Raw genomic sequence first — 17,146 nt, forward strand, 5'->3', positions numbered from 1 at the left:
CTGCAACTGCATCAATGTTATTTCTGTGTAGTTCTGTTATGACCTTATCAGATTGATATGTCAACGAGATAAGTGATGTGTTCAGTTTAAACATAACACCAATCATTAATTTAATCACTCACTCGTGTTAGTCAGTTCAGGTGAACTCTGTTCACGAGCTCAGCGCAGTGGTAAGGTGAACCGTAATCCCATAAAACCAGTGAGGCATGAAGTCCCACATAGCCTAATGAACGATACCTAGCTACCTAATTGAATAATTTTAGGCCTCGTGGGACGACACTAAAAAGTGTATCACTTGTTGTTTCAAGAGATTAGCATGGTTCAGTGACCTGAAACCTTTAAAAAAATATCTGCTGGCAAACTGGGGACACCCCGTTTCGGCGTAGCTGCTAAAACCGTTATCAAGCAAGTGATGTCTACTGGGTAGACCCGTAAGTTAGACCAGAGACCATATAATAGATCTATTATATGGTCTGTGGTTAGACCTTTGGGTCGAGGTAAAAATCCTTGGATGTTTGATGTTGTGACGACGGTGTTGTTTTAAGGGAATAGGACACTAGTTTTCTACCAAATGTAAAATGTGTGTTAACTCAGCTCACCCAGGAAACGAAATAAGACACGTGTACCAGAATGTGAGTGAATTTGCCAGTTATGGCAAATGCACAATTAGACTTCAAAGTTTCCCCTACATTTCGTGGTGGAAGATACCTTGTGTAAATGGTTATATGTTCATAATGAAAAAGAGGAAAAGGGGAGAATGGATCTCGTGAAAATGCATGCAGAAAGACTGCCTACAGATCAACTCTGTCAACTGTCTTAACGACATTGTTTCTAAAATACCAAGAGACCACAGCCACGGACCTGTACATAACGAAGTCAAGGTAAATCTTTTCGACTGTAGCAAAAATATTGACAATTTTTAAAAAGGTAAAAGCAAACTCAATCTTGAATATATTGTGTATTCCTCATTGCCTAATGTAAAGACTACATATTAATACTATGGATATTTTAATGTATAGTTTAAACAGGTTTTCTTCAAGTAATCATGACGGGATTGGCAAACAAGCATAAACATGCATGTCAATGCCGCTCCATAACAATAATACAATTACATAGATAGTGATGTACCCTGTGTGCAAATCATAATGGAAATCCACAAGGGCAATATTAAAAATATTGCATGCAACTTACTCTCTGGTGTCCTCCGATCAGTTAGACGTCCCAGACACGTCAAATCAACAAAAGTTATGGTTGGTTGCACTCAGGTACACTGCACTGTTAACTTTATTGGGTAATGGATTGATCCAAAGTTATGTGCATAAGAATATATTAAGCGATACAATTAATAGGGCTGTAATGATGCATCAAACTGTCAATGAATTGCAATTATTCCGAAAGCAATTAATCGATGGTAGAAATGAAAAACTACCGATGCATCGATAGTATGTGTGACTATCGATAGTTTAGTGATGGTTATTTATTCTTATTAAATATTTGTGTTGTTTTGATTTTTTTAATTGTTTAGGTGCAAACTTGCATCTTCATTGAGTTTATGTTTTAACTGTTTACTCGATCTTGGTTTCAAATTTCTTGTCAGTTATTCATAGGGGGAGCAGAGGAAGCCCAACAGTCCGTCGTATCCACCTCTGTACCTCTGGGAGTAACTCAATTAGTTACATGGGAAATCTATAATCATGTTTTGATCAAAGTGAACATTATGAACACAAACTGTGAGAAGCCGAAGTCAATAAACATTAGTATTTTGATCAAAGTATTTCTGCACAAAAAGTAACAAACTCATAATTAGTGTTAAAATATACCACTAACCACTAATATGAAAACATCTCGTTAGTCTATGGGATAGGTCTATTACGTCAGTGGGTAAAACTAGGTTTGTAATCACAGTCACGCCTGATTGATCCAAAGTTGTCTGATAATTGGCGTGTCTGACAAATGGGATGTCTAACTTGTGAGAGCAAAAGCATACATGGAATTGGAGACCCCCTTCTTCATCTCGGTTAAATGTGTGTTTAGCATTAATAAATCCTAAATAAAAAAACCCAACTTGCTTATATATACAGGATGTACAGGAGGACTGCAACAGTCACAATGGATTGACATGAGAGTGACGATGAGAGCTATCGGGATAGGTTTGTATGTTGAGGTACACTATCTTCTTATAAGTTTTCATTACTATCAATGCATCCCACTAATATATGATAACATTCATGATAACAGCACTCCATGTCCAGCTCGTTAAACAACATAATAAAAATACAATTACTTATTATAATAGACTCACTCCCTAAAACCTCGGGCGAAGAATAGCCGTGACGGGCAGGTGGGAATTACAAAATAATTGATCACAAAATATTAAAACGAAACGTGCGAAACTGGGTAGGTACACCTCGCAAGTGTGGGGTTGCCCACGATAGAATTTATTCAACAATGAGTACTATGACGACATACCGAGTGTCACGTAGAATAAAAACACAGTTTTGATGCTTTTTTTTCCTTTGTGAGGAGGTTTGACAAGGCCCTTAGCTCCTGAGTGGTGACGTGTGACGTCCGAGGCAGGAAGTGACAGTGTATTGACTTCTTTCCTTAATTACCCAGTTGGGGCTCCCCAATTGACCTTTATTTGTTCTGAAGCAGCATGGACTATTTATTTTATTTGGAAGTGGTTATTGGCAAATGTCAATAGGATTGACAAGACATATTTCAATACAGTTAAAGCTCTCACAATACTGTTTATGTTACAAGAATTACCAATTAAAAGTAATATTTCATATTCAACAATTTATTAATTTTGACTGTTCCGACGTGTATGTTTTGATAATATCTGTTCGTGCACGCATACCATTGACGAGCCACATTTCCATTTGCACTGAGTTATTTCGCATGTTGTACGTTAACAAATCAATAAATACGATACTGTACTGGGGCTTAGCTTGCTGTGATTTCTGTTCTGTTTCATGAATCAATGTATCATTGAAGCAGTATGTCAGATACAGTTTCCAACAGAAGGTAGTACCTTTGTGTTGTTCTGTGAAGCCATATCACATAAAAATGATAGAACTCTGGATCATTCGCAGATTGTTGCGAAGCGGCATTTTTGACATTTTCAGTCATCACTCGATCCTGAACTGGGTCACCAGTGTTATGCCCTTGGTGGTAAAAAACGATGCTTTTCAGTGCTTCTGTATTCTCAAATCATCTACTATACAATATCACGTCATACTGTAGTTAGATAACTTGTTCCATGGCATTACTTCTAATGTTTTAAGTGCCTAGTGACTACATATGATGATGATTATGAGTTTAACGTCGGCTTCTGGCTGTAGCCAATAACACCGACAGGGTAGGTGGGAGCTAAAGTAATAATTAATATGTTTATAATAGGGGATAAACCACCATACCCCAAAAATGTAAATGATGGGGTGTTAACCTAAGTAAACTTTAGATGAAAACGGCTACAAACATGATAATAAATAAAAAGCCGTGATTAGGAAGGGAAAATAAAAAATAATGTAGTTTGATGTAATTAGATGAGAAGAAATGAGAAATGACCGTGGAGTTTGCTAGGGTTGATGCTTGAGAGGTGGTGGGAGTCGGTGGTGGCTGGAGGCGCGCGGACCTCGGAGGAGACAGTAGTTGTTGGGAGGTAGAGTTGGTGTGAAATAATGAAGGAAAAGAGAGGCGCGCGGACCTCTGAGAAGACAGGTGGTTAGAGATACGTGAAGTTATAGATGGCTTGATAGTGAGCAGAAAGTGGATCGAGATTGCTAGGTTGAGAGGTGGGCGCGGACGTTGGAGAGGACAGTTACGCACATATGGTGAATTTGGAGTGACTACATACCTATCCGTGAAACAATTAAGTAATGAAACAATAGGCGAGAGCTTTCAATACAACTGATAGCTCATGACAGGTAATAAATGACAGATGGTCGGTTTGGGGTGTGCTGATAGTTATAGCCTGGGAAAGCCACTTTTAAGAAAACAAGAGTTTAAAATGGTTTGGCTCAACCGCCAATGGGTATGGTTGAGTGATCGTGTGAATGTGGGTTTCCCGGCAATGCGCTATTAGCTAATCCATGTTACCGTAAATAATGCAGATTTTTTAATATCGCTCTAGATAAGCAGAATTAAATCAAAAGGAATTGAAATTTGTGTCATGATGTTTATAAACATACGCTCATTCATTTACAACCTTCAAAACATGGAAAAACATGTATTTTGAGTAAAAGTTAATATTCTCGTCCATGGGCCAAAATGTTTTCGCCCATGGGCGAGATTTTTTAATATCGCTCTAAGTTAGTCGAATTAAGTCAAAATGAGTTGAAATTTGTGTCATGATGCTTATAAACATACACCCATTCATTTACAACCTTCAAAACATGAATTCTGATCGAAATTATACATTCTCGCCCATGGGCCAACATATTGTGTCATGATGCTTATAAACATACACCCATTCATTTACAACCTTCAAAACATGAATTTCGATCGAAATTATACATTCTTACCCATGGGCCAACATATTTTTCGCCCATGGGCGAGATTTTTTAACATCGCCCTATGTTAGTCGAATTAAGTCAAAATGAGTTGAAATTTGTTTCATGACACCCATAAGTATACACTCATTTATTTACAAAATCCAAAACATGGAAAAACATGTATTTTGAGTAAAAGTCAATATTCTCGCCCATGGGCCAACATATTTTTCGCCCATGGGCGAGATTTTTTAATATCGCTCTAAGTTAGTCGAATTAAGTCAATAATGAGTTGAAATTTGTGTCATGATGCTTATAAACATACACCCATTCATTCACAACCTCCAAAACATGAATTTTGATCGAAATTAAACATTCTTGCCCATGGGCCAACATATTTTTCGCCCATGGGCGAGATTTTTTAATATCGCTCTAAGTTAGTCGAATTAAGTCAATAATTAGTTGAAATTTGTGACATGATGCTTATAAACATACACTCATTCATTCACAACCTCCAAAACATGAATTTTGATCGAAATTAAACATTCTCGCCCATGGGCCAACATATTTTTCGCCCATGGGCGAGTTTTTTTAATATCGCTCTAAGTTAGTCGATTTAAGTCAATATGAGTTGAAATTTGTGACATGATGCTTATACACTCATTCATTTACAAAATCCAAAACATGAATTTTGATCGAAATTAAACATTCTCGCCCATGGGCCAACATATTTTTCGCCCATGGGCGAGATTTTTTAATATCGTTCTAAGTTAGTCGAATTAAGTCAAAATGAGTTGAAATTTGTGACATGATGCTTATAAACATACACTCATTCATTTACAAAATCCAAAACATGGAAAAACATATATTTTGAGTAAAAGTAAATATTCTCGCCCATGGGCCAAAATGTTTTTCGCCCAAGGGCGAGATATTGTAATATCGATCTAAGTTAGTCGATTTAAGTCAATATGAATTGAAATTTGTGTCATGATGCTTATAAACATACACTCATTCATTTACAACCTCCAAAACATTAATTCCGATCGAAATTAAACATTCTCGCCCATGGGCCACTGTTCGCCCATGGGCAGGCCCATGGGCGAGCGAGTTTAAATTTAAAGGTTTTTTTCATTTTTTCATCCTTGGTATATATTCATAACAACTGCATGTTTAATTTGGTCAAATCCCTTGTCAGAAAGAACCCACAGTGCGGAGAGTTTCTGGACTTTTGTGAGTCCGGAATTAAATTGTGACGTGTTTATCTCTTTAAACAGTCTAATATGCGAAAAAGGGATATATTGTTTCAGGTTTTTCACATTGGTGTATAATCGCATTGGTCACACAAGATAGCACACCTGACAACTAACTGCATGCTATCCGCCATTCTTTAAAAAAAAGTAATTTTGTAGTTTGTAATGTTGAGTATTTACTCCAGACGCTACAAATGCCAAGTGGTTTTACCACTAATTATACCTTTTATAAATTCAATACTGACCAGTAAGTGAATGATGACAAATAACATGTGTAGGTTTATACCACCAAACATGGGTTACAGCAAATGAGTTGTAACCGCTGCATTTCATGCCGTTTTAATTGAAAAAACTTATGGGCCGACACTGTTTTGAAGATACGAACTGAGTTGCATAAGAAATACATATGAGCATTTGTTGTGTACTTAAGTTAAAAACTGTATATACCTATTTTCCTATGTAAATTTTCAGATTTTTCTAGCAATGGCAAAGTGGGGTTGGGTAGATTCAAATAAATCAAATGTGTGATTTAATATCATAGGTAATAGACATGAATAGCGGGGATATTTTCAAATAACGGCATCCACTCTTCCTAATGTCCCACTGATTAGGTTGAAGAAATCATGCCAAGGCGGACAGTAGCCCAGTCCCCGTGTCCGTCACGGTCGAGGGAGCAGGTACTGACCAGCTTGCAGGTGGGTCTCGTAATTAGACTGTTGGCGAGAAACATTAATCGCTCTGGATCAGTGCCTCTTTAAATTCTTCTTTGTACCTTTGAGCCTTCGCAATGTATATATGACTTGTCTATTTCTATGTTAATTTCGTAATACACATATGCATGTAAGATATTGGTAAATGTAATGTTGAGCAATGAAATGTCATCGCTCATACCCTGGCAGATCTTACTGCAGCCAGTCGTATTCCAACTTCCCTAGACGTATGGAATGGTGGCTATCAAAGTACCTATGCAACTGTGTAGGTTATTTGCCTGTATTGTTACTGTTCACAAAACATAACTTCAGTGGATATAAACAAGATACTCACGTCTCTAAAAATGGAGATCGAAAAGCACAAACTGCTCCAAACATACCAAACACAAGTCGCCTTTCCATCGAAAAAATTAATTTTCTTTGAGTGGCTTTTTAGAAGTTTGGAAGCACAATATAGAACACACTTTATGGACAACAACTTCTTGAGGCTGGAAATGGCCGGACGAGGTTAGTTTCTACTGTTGTGATTGTGGTAGATCTGCAAGCAGAAAGGTGCCAACAGCAGATACGTTGACATCACGGTCAAACCGACTAATTACGGTTCCCAGAGTCACATTCTTCAGGGGATACTTGAACCCACATCCAATACTGTGTGTGACAGGACATTGAAACAAGGAATTCCAATGTGTGTAGAACGATCTTAGGAGAGTAGGTTGCCGACATGCAACGATCATAGCATTCACTGCACATAGCAACATCCACGTGGTCCACATAATCCTCAGACTCAAAGAGGGAACAACCCAACTACAGCCCGGCCGAAATTGGACTATGGAACAAGTAGATTCAGATAACAGTAAAAACGTTTGAGGCTGATCCACAGCCCTGGAGTGGATAATGTAACGAATAATGGAGCGTAATATAAATACCGCTTGTACATGCAGTTTCGAGGCATCTATTTTCTTTTTATGTAGATCTATAAAATACTCACATGCAAGAGGTATTATTTATTTCTTCAATTTTTTAACTCGGTTTTACGTGGTCACCCAAACAGAACACGAGCTGCCTGAAATGGTTTAGACTATTTCCTCTTCCTCACACTGACATTGGGGATCTCTAGAAAAAAAACAAAAGACGCTGAAAGAAGAAGTGATAAAATCTTTCTTTGCATATGTGATCTGCACATACTCGTATATCTTAGACATCTTCCCTTTTTGTTCTTGAGTAATATCCTTAACTCACACCATTTGAACTCCTTCCACGTGACCTGTAAAATAAGCCTGTAATGAACCAGTCATGTTTAATGCATGTTTGTCGACCAAATAATGATGATGCAATTTCTACATGTAACCCAATATTAGTGTTTAAAAGTATAAAAGCTGTTTCACTTAACAGAGAGGAGTTAATCAATGATATTCACTGTTAGACGTTTACACAGTAGAAATTCAGTGTAATGAAAACATCGACGGTCAATACTTTTCATGACAGGAAGAGATGGTTGCCACAGACATAGTAGGTAGGCGGTTCTAGTTTCACCACATGACCACGCCTCTGTAGGAACACACATATATATGGTGTATGACTCAGCAGAATTTTACAGATTTTTGTCAAAATGTTTTGAGATTCCCTGGACAGTGTCACACACAGTCTTTTCCAAATTCCTTGGTTCCATGTATGTAAACCTTCAGACATGAACGTCGAAGAGTTCACTGCTTCTGATATCCATACCACTGGTGGGGAAGAAACGAAAAACGTCCAATGCGCCTGCATTGAGGAGACAATGAAGCCACTCTTAACCTGTATGAAAGTATTTGGATTATACTTCGACCCAGTGCCTTCGAGAAACAAAATAGAGCCTACAAAGACACCGACAAACCCGTCCACTCCAGGGCTGTGGAGCAGCATTCAACGTTTTTACTGTTATCTGAATCTACTCATATTATGGTTCAATTTCGGCCGGGCTGTAGTTGGGTTGTTCCCTCTAAATGACGATTTGAGTCTGAGGATTATGTGGACCACGTGGATGTTGATAGTTGCAGTGAATGCTACAGTTATGATCGTTGCATGCCGGAAACTTACTCTCCTAAGATCGTTCTACACACACTGGAATTCCCTGTTTCAATGTCCTGTCACACACAGTCTTGGGTGTACGTTCAAGTACCCCATACTGTATGTGACTCTAGGAACCGCATTCAGTTGGTTTGTCAGTGTTGTTAATGTGTCTGCTGTTGGCGCCTTTCTGTTTGCAGATCTACCGAATCTCAACAGTACAAAACTAACCTCGTCCGGCCATTTCCAGACTCAGATATCTCTGTGTGCTTCACCTTAATCCTCGTTGTGTTTCAAACTGCAGCTTGGATTTTCCCTGTAATCTTCGTGAACATAATCTCCCGAGTCATACGAGCACAGTTCTTACAGTTCAGAAATTCTCTTTCCAAGCAGATTTTGAAGGCAAACGACCACATCCCAGACTGTTTCCCGCAACTGAGGTCTCACTACACACAGCTTTGTCAGGCCGTAGACATAATCAACGAAGCCTTCAAATGGATCCTAGGAACAGATTTCTTGTTGAATACATTTGTGACATGTTTTGTCACTTATAGGATAATAAACGAACCACTGGAATTCTTTTCCTTTGCATGTAATGTCACCTGGCTCATACAGTGTTTCGTGAACATTGTTCTTCTGGCGATTAGCTGCTCCGATGTCCATCATGCGGCAAGTTACCTATTGTACTCCATTATAACTTGAGTATCTTATTTCTAGCCATCGATGTTATTAACATGATAACACATGTGGATATGTAGCACTCAAAGTGGAGGTTTCAGATATTAATTTACTTTCGCTTTATGTCTATTCAGGCCCATTCCCTTCTTGACGACATCTTTGATATTGGAACAAAAGAAGCAAGTGTTGAACAGTTTGGGCAGGTAGGCGAGTTTAGTGTGTTCGAAGTTTCCTGTGTTGTGATGCACATTCTTGGTTTGCCCTGCCCCGACAATGCTGGTACATGGATAGAAGAAACACAAAAATACTTTTGTTTCAGCAGAATCATGCAAGCATAAAAGAAAATGTAATATGTATTATCAAATGATCCTAAGAGTATACATTCACTTTTGTGGTTTTGCATTTGTTTGGGTTTTCAAAATTATACCATACCGTATTTGTAAATAATCTATAATCAGTGAAATGTTATTTTGTTACATTCTTATTGTGCAAGTGTGTACCCAGTTAAATATGCACCCCGTTAAACAGCCACTGATATCAAACTAAGACAGACCATGCCGATTGAAAACAGTCTATTCATAAAATCAAGGATTTGGAATTATTTTCTAGTACCCGGACTTGTATTATTTTTCATTGTTTTAATTGCTTTTGACGTATCTTTGATACGAAGTGGATTCCGATATTACTTTCTTCATTGCATGAGGCTTTGATATAATTTAGTTTGTTCCTTTAACAATGTCAGAATGGGTTTTTCCATCAGTACTTTAAAAGGTGATGTCTTACTTTATATTATTGTTCGAATTGTGTTCCTCTTTCATCGGTTGAAGCAATTGATGTTCCTTTATGTTTGCTTACTTTCATTAAGGATTTGTGAAAAAGGAACATCAGTAATTTTTATTTTCCTTGCTGCTCATTTTAGATTTTGTATGTTTGATTGTATTTTTTGTTTTACTTACCTGTATGTTCATATGGCGTCTTAGAGCCTGATAGAATCCATTATTCATATTTTTTAATAATGATTCATGTTTAATCTAATGAATCAGATGCCAGTCCTTAGAAATTCATTATAAACACATAGTTGTTCTTGAATACACTATTACAAAACCTTAGGTCATCACTACACGCTCCATGTATATGACAAAGTTTGAATCGTATTCCTTAATTTGGGGCCCTGGGGTAGCCTCATGGTTAAAGCGTTTGCTCGTGACGCCGGGTACAATGTGTGAAGCCCATATCTGGTGTCCCCCCGCCGTGATATTGCTTGAAGCGGCGTAAAACTAAACTCATTCACTCACCACTGTTTCTTAATTACTTGTATCGGTGTAACTTTCTTTTTACTTCAAATTTAGTCTTGTGAATTGTTTTCGATGGAATGGCAACTCCTCTTGTGTTTGATATGTTTGGAGCAGTTTCTGCTTTCCGATCCATGTTCATTTCTCATTTTATCTTTTTTATCTTGTTTATGTCCACTGGAATTATGTTTTGTGAACAGGAAATAACCTACACAGTTTCACATGTACTTTGATTGTCACCTTTCCATATGTCAAAGTAAGATGGAATACGACTGACTTCAATACGAACTGTATGAGCGTTGACATTACTTGCTTAACATTACTTTTACCAATACCTTACATGCATGTGTGTTACGAGCGAGTGAGTGAGTGAGTTAAAATTTAACGTCACCTCGGCAATATTTCAGCCATATAGTGACGAGAAATGTTGGACATACACAATAAATACAAGTAGTTAAATAACCCATCATCGACGGACTGTAAAATAACTAGAGTATCACAAAACGAGTTGAAACTAGCTAGCATTATTATTAAATGTAGAAAACTTTTTTAGACAATGCAATGTAAAAATGGGCTATTGATCGCCAACAACTGAAGATAGATCACCATACTAGGAACCACTGTGTGTTACGAAATTAACATAGAAATGTTCAACTCATGTATACATTACCGAATATTCAAAAGTGGAAAGAAGATTTGAAGTGATAAATAATCTAATGAGAATTACATCTATTTCATCTAGCTCACAATCATTTTCTACTTGCAGCTTTACCTGTTTGTATCCAAGCTGACAGGAACGTCCATTGGTTTCACAGCTATGGATTTCTTTGTCATCAGTAAAGAGTTCTTGCTGACTGTGAGTATGACACTTTGATAAATGTGGAAAACTGTTTGAAACTCTTGTTCCACCCAGTGTATTCATATTTTAAAGAGATCTTAAAGTAGGTGTAATATCCTATAGGAATATGTTAGAAATGTAATACATGTATTTTATGCATGTATTTTCTGTTTCAGCTGGGTGGACTGTTCATCACCTACTTCTTCCTCCTGCTACAGTTCAAGATATAGACTGACACCGGGTGGCATTTGAACAGATCCATGCACACCATCCCACAAACTATATCTGTTCCGCAACAGATCAAACTCTATGACACAGAGAACACAGCTTTTCCAGAAGAGATCCATAGTGTTGTGTGTTGTGCCATTCGTCAATCTTCAATGACATGGATCCTTCCTCGAAAACTTTATTTGGTCGTATGATGAAGAGAACAGAAGAATTCCAAATTGACATGCTACAATCTCTGCATTCTGATGTATAGGTGCCGTTTGGAATCTGAAGAGTCATAGCTAATACGTTTATTTACGAGACTTTATTTCCATTCATTTATAGTTTTGGCATCAATAGTGTAGCTTGTATTTACTGATCGCATTAATAAAATGTCAAATTTCTTTAGTGGAATTGATTAACTGTTGAGTGAGTGAGTGAGTTAAAATTTAACGTCACATCGGCAATATTTCAGCCATATCGTGACGAGAACAATTAATTTTATGCATAGTAAGCAATGGTAAACTATAAAAACCTGTCAACGAAGGACAGTAAAATAACTAGATTATCACAGATTCGAATTTAAAACTAGTAATTAAATCTAAAACAGTTTAACTATAGATGACAATACAAGGTAAAAACAGGCTATATATTGCCAACAACTGAAGGTAGATCACCATACTAGGGACCATGGGGACTTACAGTACATTTGCTTCCTGCATGGACCCTAGCTGGATTTACACCATCCCCTCAGCTATTATAGATGTTAGATAATCTAGCCATAAATTAAACGAACATATATTCTACGATTAAAATAGCAGTAGGTTTAAATTTACTTTGAATGTTTTGGGACTTACGTACCCTCTCAGGAGGACAATAATTTTACGCTACTTCAACCCCCTTTGAGGGCACTGCCACTAACAATCTAAGTTACTAATCAAATCTACCAATAATTAAAATACATATATGTACAGAACATATTATTCAAAATTCATTCATTAAATCAATTTCTTTAAAAAGCCAATAATTAAATGAAAATTAACAGTGTTAAAAAGATCCTTAACTGTTTTCACGTTGAAGTATTTATCCCTTATGATGGAGAATTCAACACAGTCAAGCAGGACATGCTTGACCGTGGTTCTTTCATCACAAGGGATACAAAACGGAGGATCCTCACCTTTCAATAGGTATGCATGAGTGTATCTAGTGTGGCCAATACGACATCGTCGCATGATGACCTCTTCAAATCTGGACTGACAACCCAAGTAAGTGTAACCAATATAGGGTTTTATTTCATGTAATTTATTGATACCTACTTGGGTGTCCTACTTCTTCTGCATCAGATCACGGATGTAAGTTCTAATGCTAGCTTTGTAATCAGAGTATGGGATCAGAAGTGGTGTCACAGATTTGTTGAGTGCTGCCTTAGCAGCAATATCGGCCATTGTGTTCCCAGAAATGCCAACGTGGCTGGGTAACCAACAAAAGACGATGTCGCATTGGCCAGTAGCAAGCTCATTATGCAATTCAATAATTTCTAATAAAAGTGGATGTTTACAAGAATGATTTTTAATAGCCTGAAGACACCGAAAGAGAATCGGAAAAGATTATGTATTGTTTATATTTACGGTGTTTATTAATATACTTAAGAGCTGTTAATATGGCGTTAGCTTCTGCTGTGAAAATAGAGCTGTCATTTGGTAGTCGAGAAGATATTGTTCGGGATCCAATGACAGTGGCACATGCCACCGCGCCACCATCCTTGGACCCATCTGTAAATAAGGATTTGTATGTATTATATTTAATTTTTAATTGATTATATTCTTGTTTATATTGTAATTCATTAGTCTCAGATTTCTTAAACTTGGTCAGAGTGAGGTCAACTTCAGTCCTCACCAGTTGCCAAGGAGGAGAAGAAAGAAGACGGGAAGGTGATATATTTTCCAGCTCAATGCCGGCAGCAGAAATGAATTGTTTAATTCTCAGACCAAGAGGCGGAACAAGAGAAGGCTTTTTGTTGTACAGATCCTCATAAAGAGAATGAAAAACACAGTTAAATGCAGGATTTGACTCATTAGAATATAGTTTTGTTACATACTGCAAGGATAATTTTATACGGCGTTGTGTAAGAGATGGCTCATCGGCCTCGACGTAGAGACTGTCAACTGGAGAAGTTCTAAATGATCCAAGACAAAGTCTGAGACCTTGGTGGTGGACAGAATCTAACAGTTTAAGGTTGCTTTTGCAAGCTCCGCCATATACGATCGAGCCATAATCAAGTTTAGATCGCACCAATGATCTGTATAAGTGAAGGAGGGTAGTTTGATCCCCTCCCCACTTTGAATTGGAGACAACCTTTAACAAATCGAGTGCCTTCAGGCATTTAGCTTTAAGGGATTTAATATGTGGCAGGAAGGTTAAATGGGAATCGAAAATTAGGCCCAAGAATTTGGCCTCCTTTACAACTTTGATGGGAGTGCCATTTAAAGATAGTTCTGGGTCCTTATGAGGCTTATATTTACGGCAGAAATGTATACAATTAGTTTTTGATTTAGAAAATTTAAAGCCGTTTTCAAGACACCATTTATTTATCTTGTTTAAACACAACTGTAGTTGCCGTTCAATAGTATGCATATTTTTACCACGACAAGAAATATTAAAATCATCCACAAAAAGTGATCCATCAATTGAATCGTTTAAGACCTTGGATAAACTGTTGATCTTGATACTAAATAAAGTGACAGACAAAATACTGCCTTGAGGGACACCCTGATCCTGATTGTAATGATCAGACAGGGTTGAACCCACTCGGACTTGAAATTGCCTGTCTTTTAAAAACTGTGATATAAAAAGAGGCAAACGGCCTCTCAAACCAAAATCATGTAAATCCTTCAAAATGCCATGCTTCCAGGTCGTATCATAAGCTTTCTCAAGATCAAAGAAAATTGATACAGCATGTTGTTTATTTACTATAGCATTTTTAACAAAGGATTCTAAACGTACCAAATGATCAATGGTACTACGATTTTTCCTGAAACCACATTGAATATTTGTTATAAGATTATTGGTTTCAAGATACCAAGTTAATCTATTATTCACCATACGTTCCATGGTTTTACAAACAAAGCTAGTTAGAGATATTGGTCTGTAATTCGACGGATCTGTATGATCCTTGCCAGGTTTTGGTATTGGGACTACAATGGCATTACGCCATGAAGGAGGAAATTCTCCAGACGTCCATATTTGGTCAAATATATCTAAAAGTGTCATCAGACATGGTTCCGGTAAGTGTTTCAGTAGCTGGTAATGTATATTGTCATCACCCGCTGCAGTGTCATGAGCTTGCTCAAGAGCAGTATGTAGCTCATGTAATGAAAACACTTCATTATAATCTTCACCGTTATGTGATTCGAAATTAAGTTTTGTCTTTTCCTGTTGCTTCTGATATCTCTGAAATTCAGGGACATAATTTGCCGATGAAGAATTTTTGGCAAGAGTTTCGCCAATTTTATCTGCAATTTTAGATTTGTCAGTTATTAAATTATCGCCATCTTTAAGATGGTGAACAGCAGATTTTGAACCTTTGCCTTTAATTCTTTGAACCATGTTCCATACTCTGGACATTGGCGTACGTGAATTAATTTTGGAGACATATTTCCTCCAAGATTGTCGTTTGTTTTGTTTAGAGGTACGACGTGCCTTCGCATTGAGTATTTTGAATTGATTTAAATTATGGACAGTTGGATGGTGGCGGAAATAATGTTCTGCCTTCTTCCTCGCTTTTCTGGCTTGTCTACAGTCTGTATTAAACCATGGTTTCCGTACGTGTGGGGTTGTAGAGGATTTCGGTATACATTCGTCAGCTATTTCCTTTAAAACGTCAGCAAAATCTGAATGGGATCAGTTACGTCACTGAAGCATTCAGGTCGTAATTTCGATTTACATATAGTTTGAAATAAGGACCAGTTAGCCTTCGAGAAATTCCATCTTGTATATGATGGAGAATCAGATGGAGTTATTTCTGAAAGAATAGTTGGGAAGTGGTCACTTCCACAAAGGTCATTATGAACAGACCAATCAAATTCATTCAGGAGGTTAGAATCTGCAAGAGACAAATCCAGAGAAGAATAAGTGCCAGTTGCAGGATGCAGATAGGTGCTTGAATCATCATTAAATATGCACAGGTCATTATTGGAAATGAAATCTTCCAGTATTTTGCCTTTAGTATTGGTGTTAGTACTGCCCCAGAGTGGGTTGTGACCGTTGAGGTCACCCATAATAACACATGGCTTTGGGAGGTGATCATAGAGTGATTGAAGATCAGTCAGCTGAAGGTTCGATGAAGGTGGAATATACAGAGAGCATAACGTAAATGCTACACCCAGAGTAAGTCGCACTGCAACAGCTTGGAGATTAGTGTTAAGTATAACAGGGCTGTGAATAACATCCTGTCGTATAAGGATAGTAGAACCTCCAGTGGCTCTATCTCCTGGAGGGGAAAAATAATGATACGTTTCAAACTGACGTAAGTTAAAATTATCTGTCTGTTTCAGATACGACTCTTGCAGACAGAACGCTGATGGTGTTAAATCCTGGATTAATAGCTGTATTTCATTAAAATTTGTCCGGAGTCCTCTACAGTTCCACTGCACGATATTGTTAGATAGACCTATCTTTTAGGCGGATTAACTGGGGATCTACCCCGCACCGTTTTCGAGGGCTACAAGCTGTGTGCCCTAGAGCGGACGTTTTCAGACACGTCCATGTCCTCAAGTGATCCATATTTGTTGTACAAGTTAATTCTATTTTCTGACCCCTTTGGGGCTCTGCCACTTAGTTGTTTCAAAGAATCTGGCTTTTTTGCCTTTGGTTTTAACAATTTGTGAAGGTTTGGGTGTTGATTGAGAAGATGACTCACGATCAGCGGATGCTACTGATTGGCTTCCAGACGTACAGGGAAGTGATTCTGGCGTTTGAGTAGATATTGTAGATGAGAAAATCAAAGGAGCTTCTGATGTAACCCAAGTCAAATTGGTTTGACAGCTTGCAGAACATTGAATTCGTTACTCTTGTTGTTCCTTCCGACGATGTTTTGGTTACGGAAGCATAGCTTTCTTTATGTTCAGAGCTTTGGACCAGTTTTTTGGCATCCGCAAAACTAATGTTTCGGGTGAATTATTTTTTGTTGATCTCCATTTGATGCTTCAAGACAGGACAGTCTTTAGAGAATGATGAGTGGTCACCAGTGCAGTTTGTACATTTCTTAACATTACTGTCACAATCTTCTGTTGTATGTGTCTTTTCACCACAGTGAGCACACACAACAGACAATGTGCAAGTATTAACCCCATGACCGAACTTTTGGCATTTGAAGCATCTAAGAGGGTTTGGAATGTACATTTCAACGTTGATGTTACAGTATCCTGCTTTTAGTGATTTTGGAACATTTGGAGAAGAGAAAGAAAATAGATACGTATTTGTTTTATAGTTGCATCATTTCTACGGGTTGTGAAACGCTTGACATAAAGTACGCCTTGATCCTTCATCTCGGTGACGATGTCAAGTTCTGACATGTCAGCAAACAATCGATCCCGATCCCTGATAATTCCTTTGCTCGTGTTGAGTGTTTTGT

Source organism: Haliotis rubra, unplaced genomic scaffold (genome assembly GCF_003918875.1).
Source record: "Haliotis rubra isolate DU_JTF1 unplaced genomic scaffold, ASM391887v1 Scf45, whole genome shotgun sequence".
Taxonomy (NCBI): Eukaryota; Metazoa; Mollusca; class Gastropoda; order Lepetellida; family Haliotidae; genus Haliotis; species Haliotis rubra.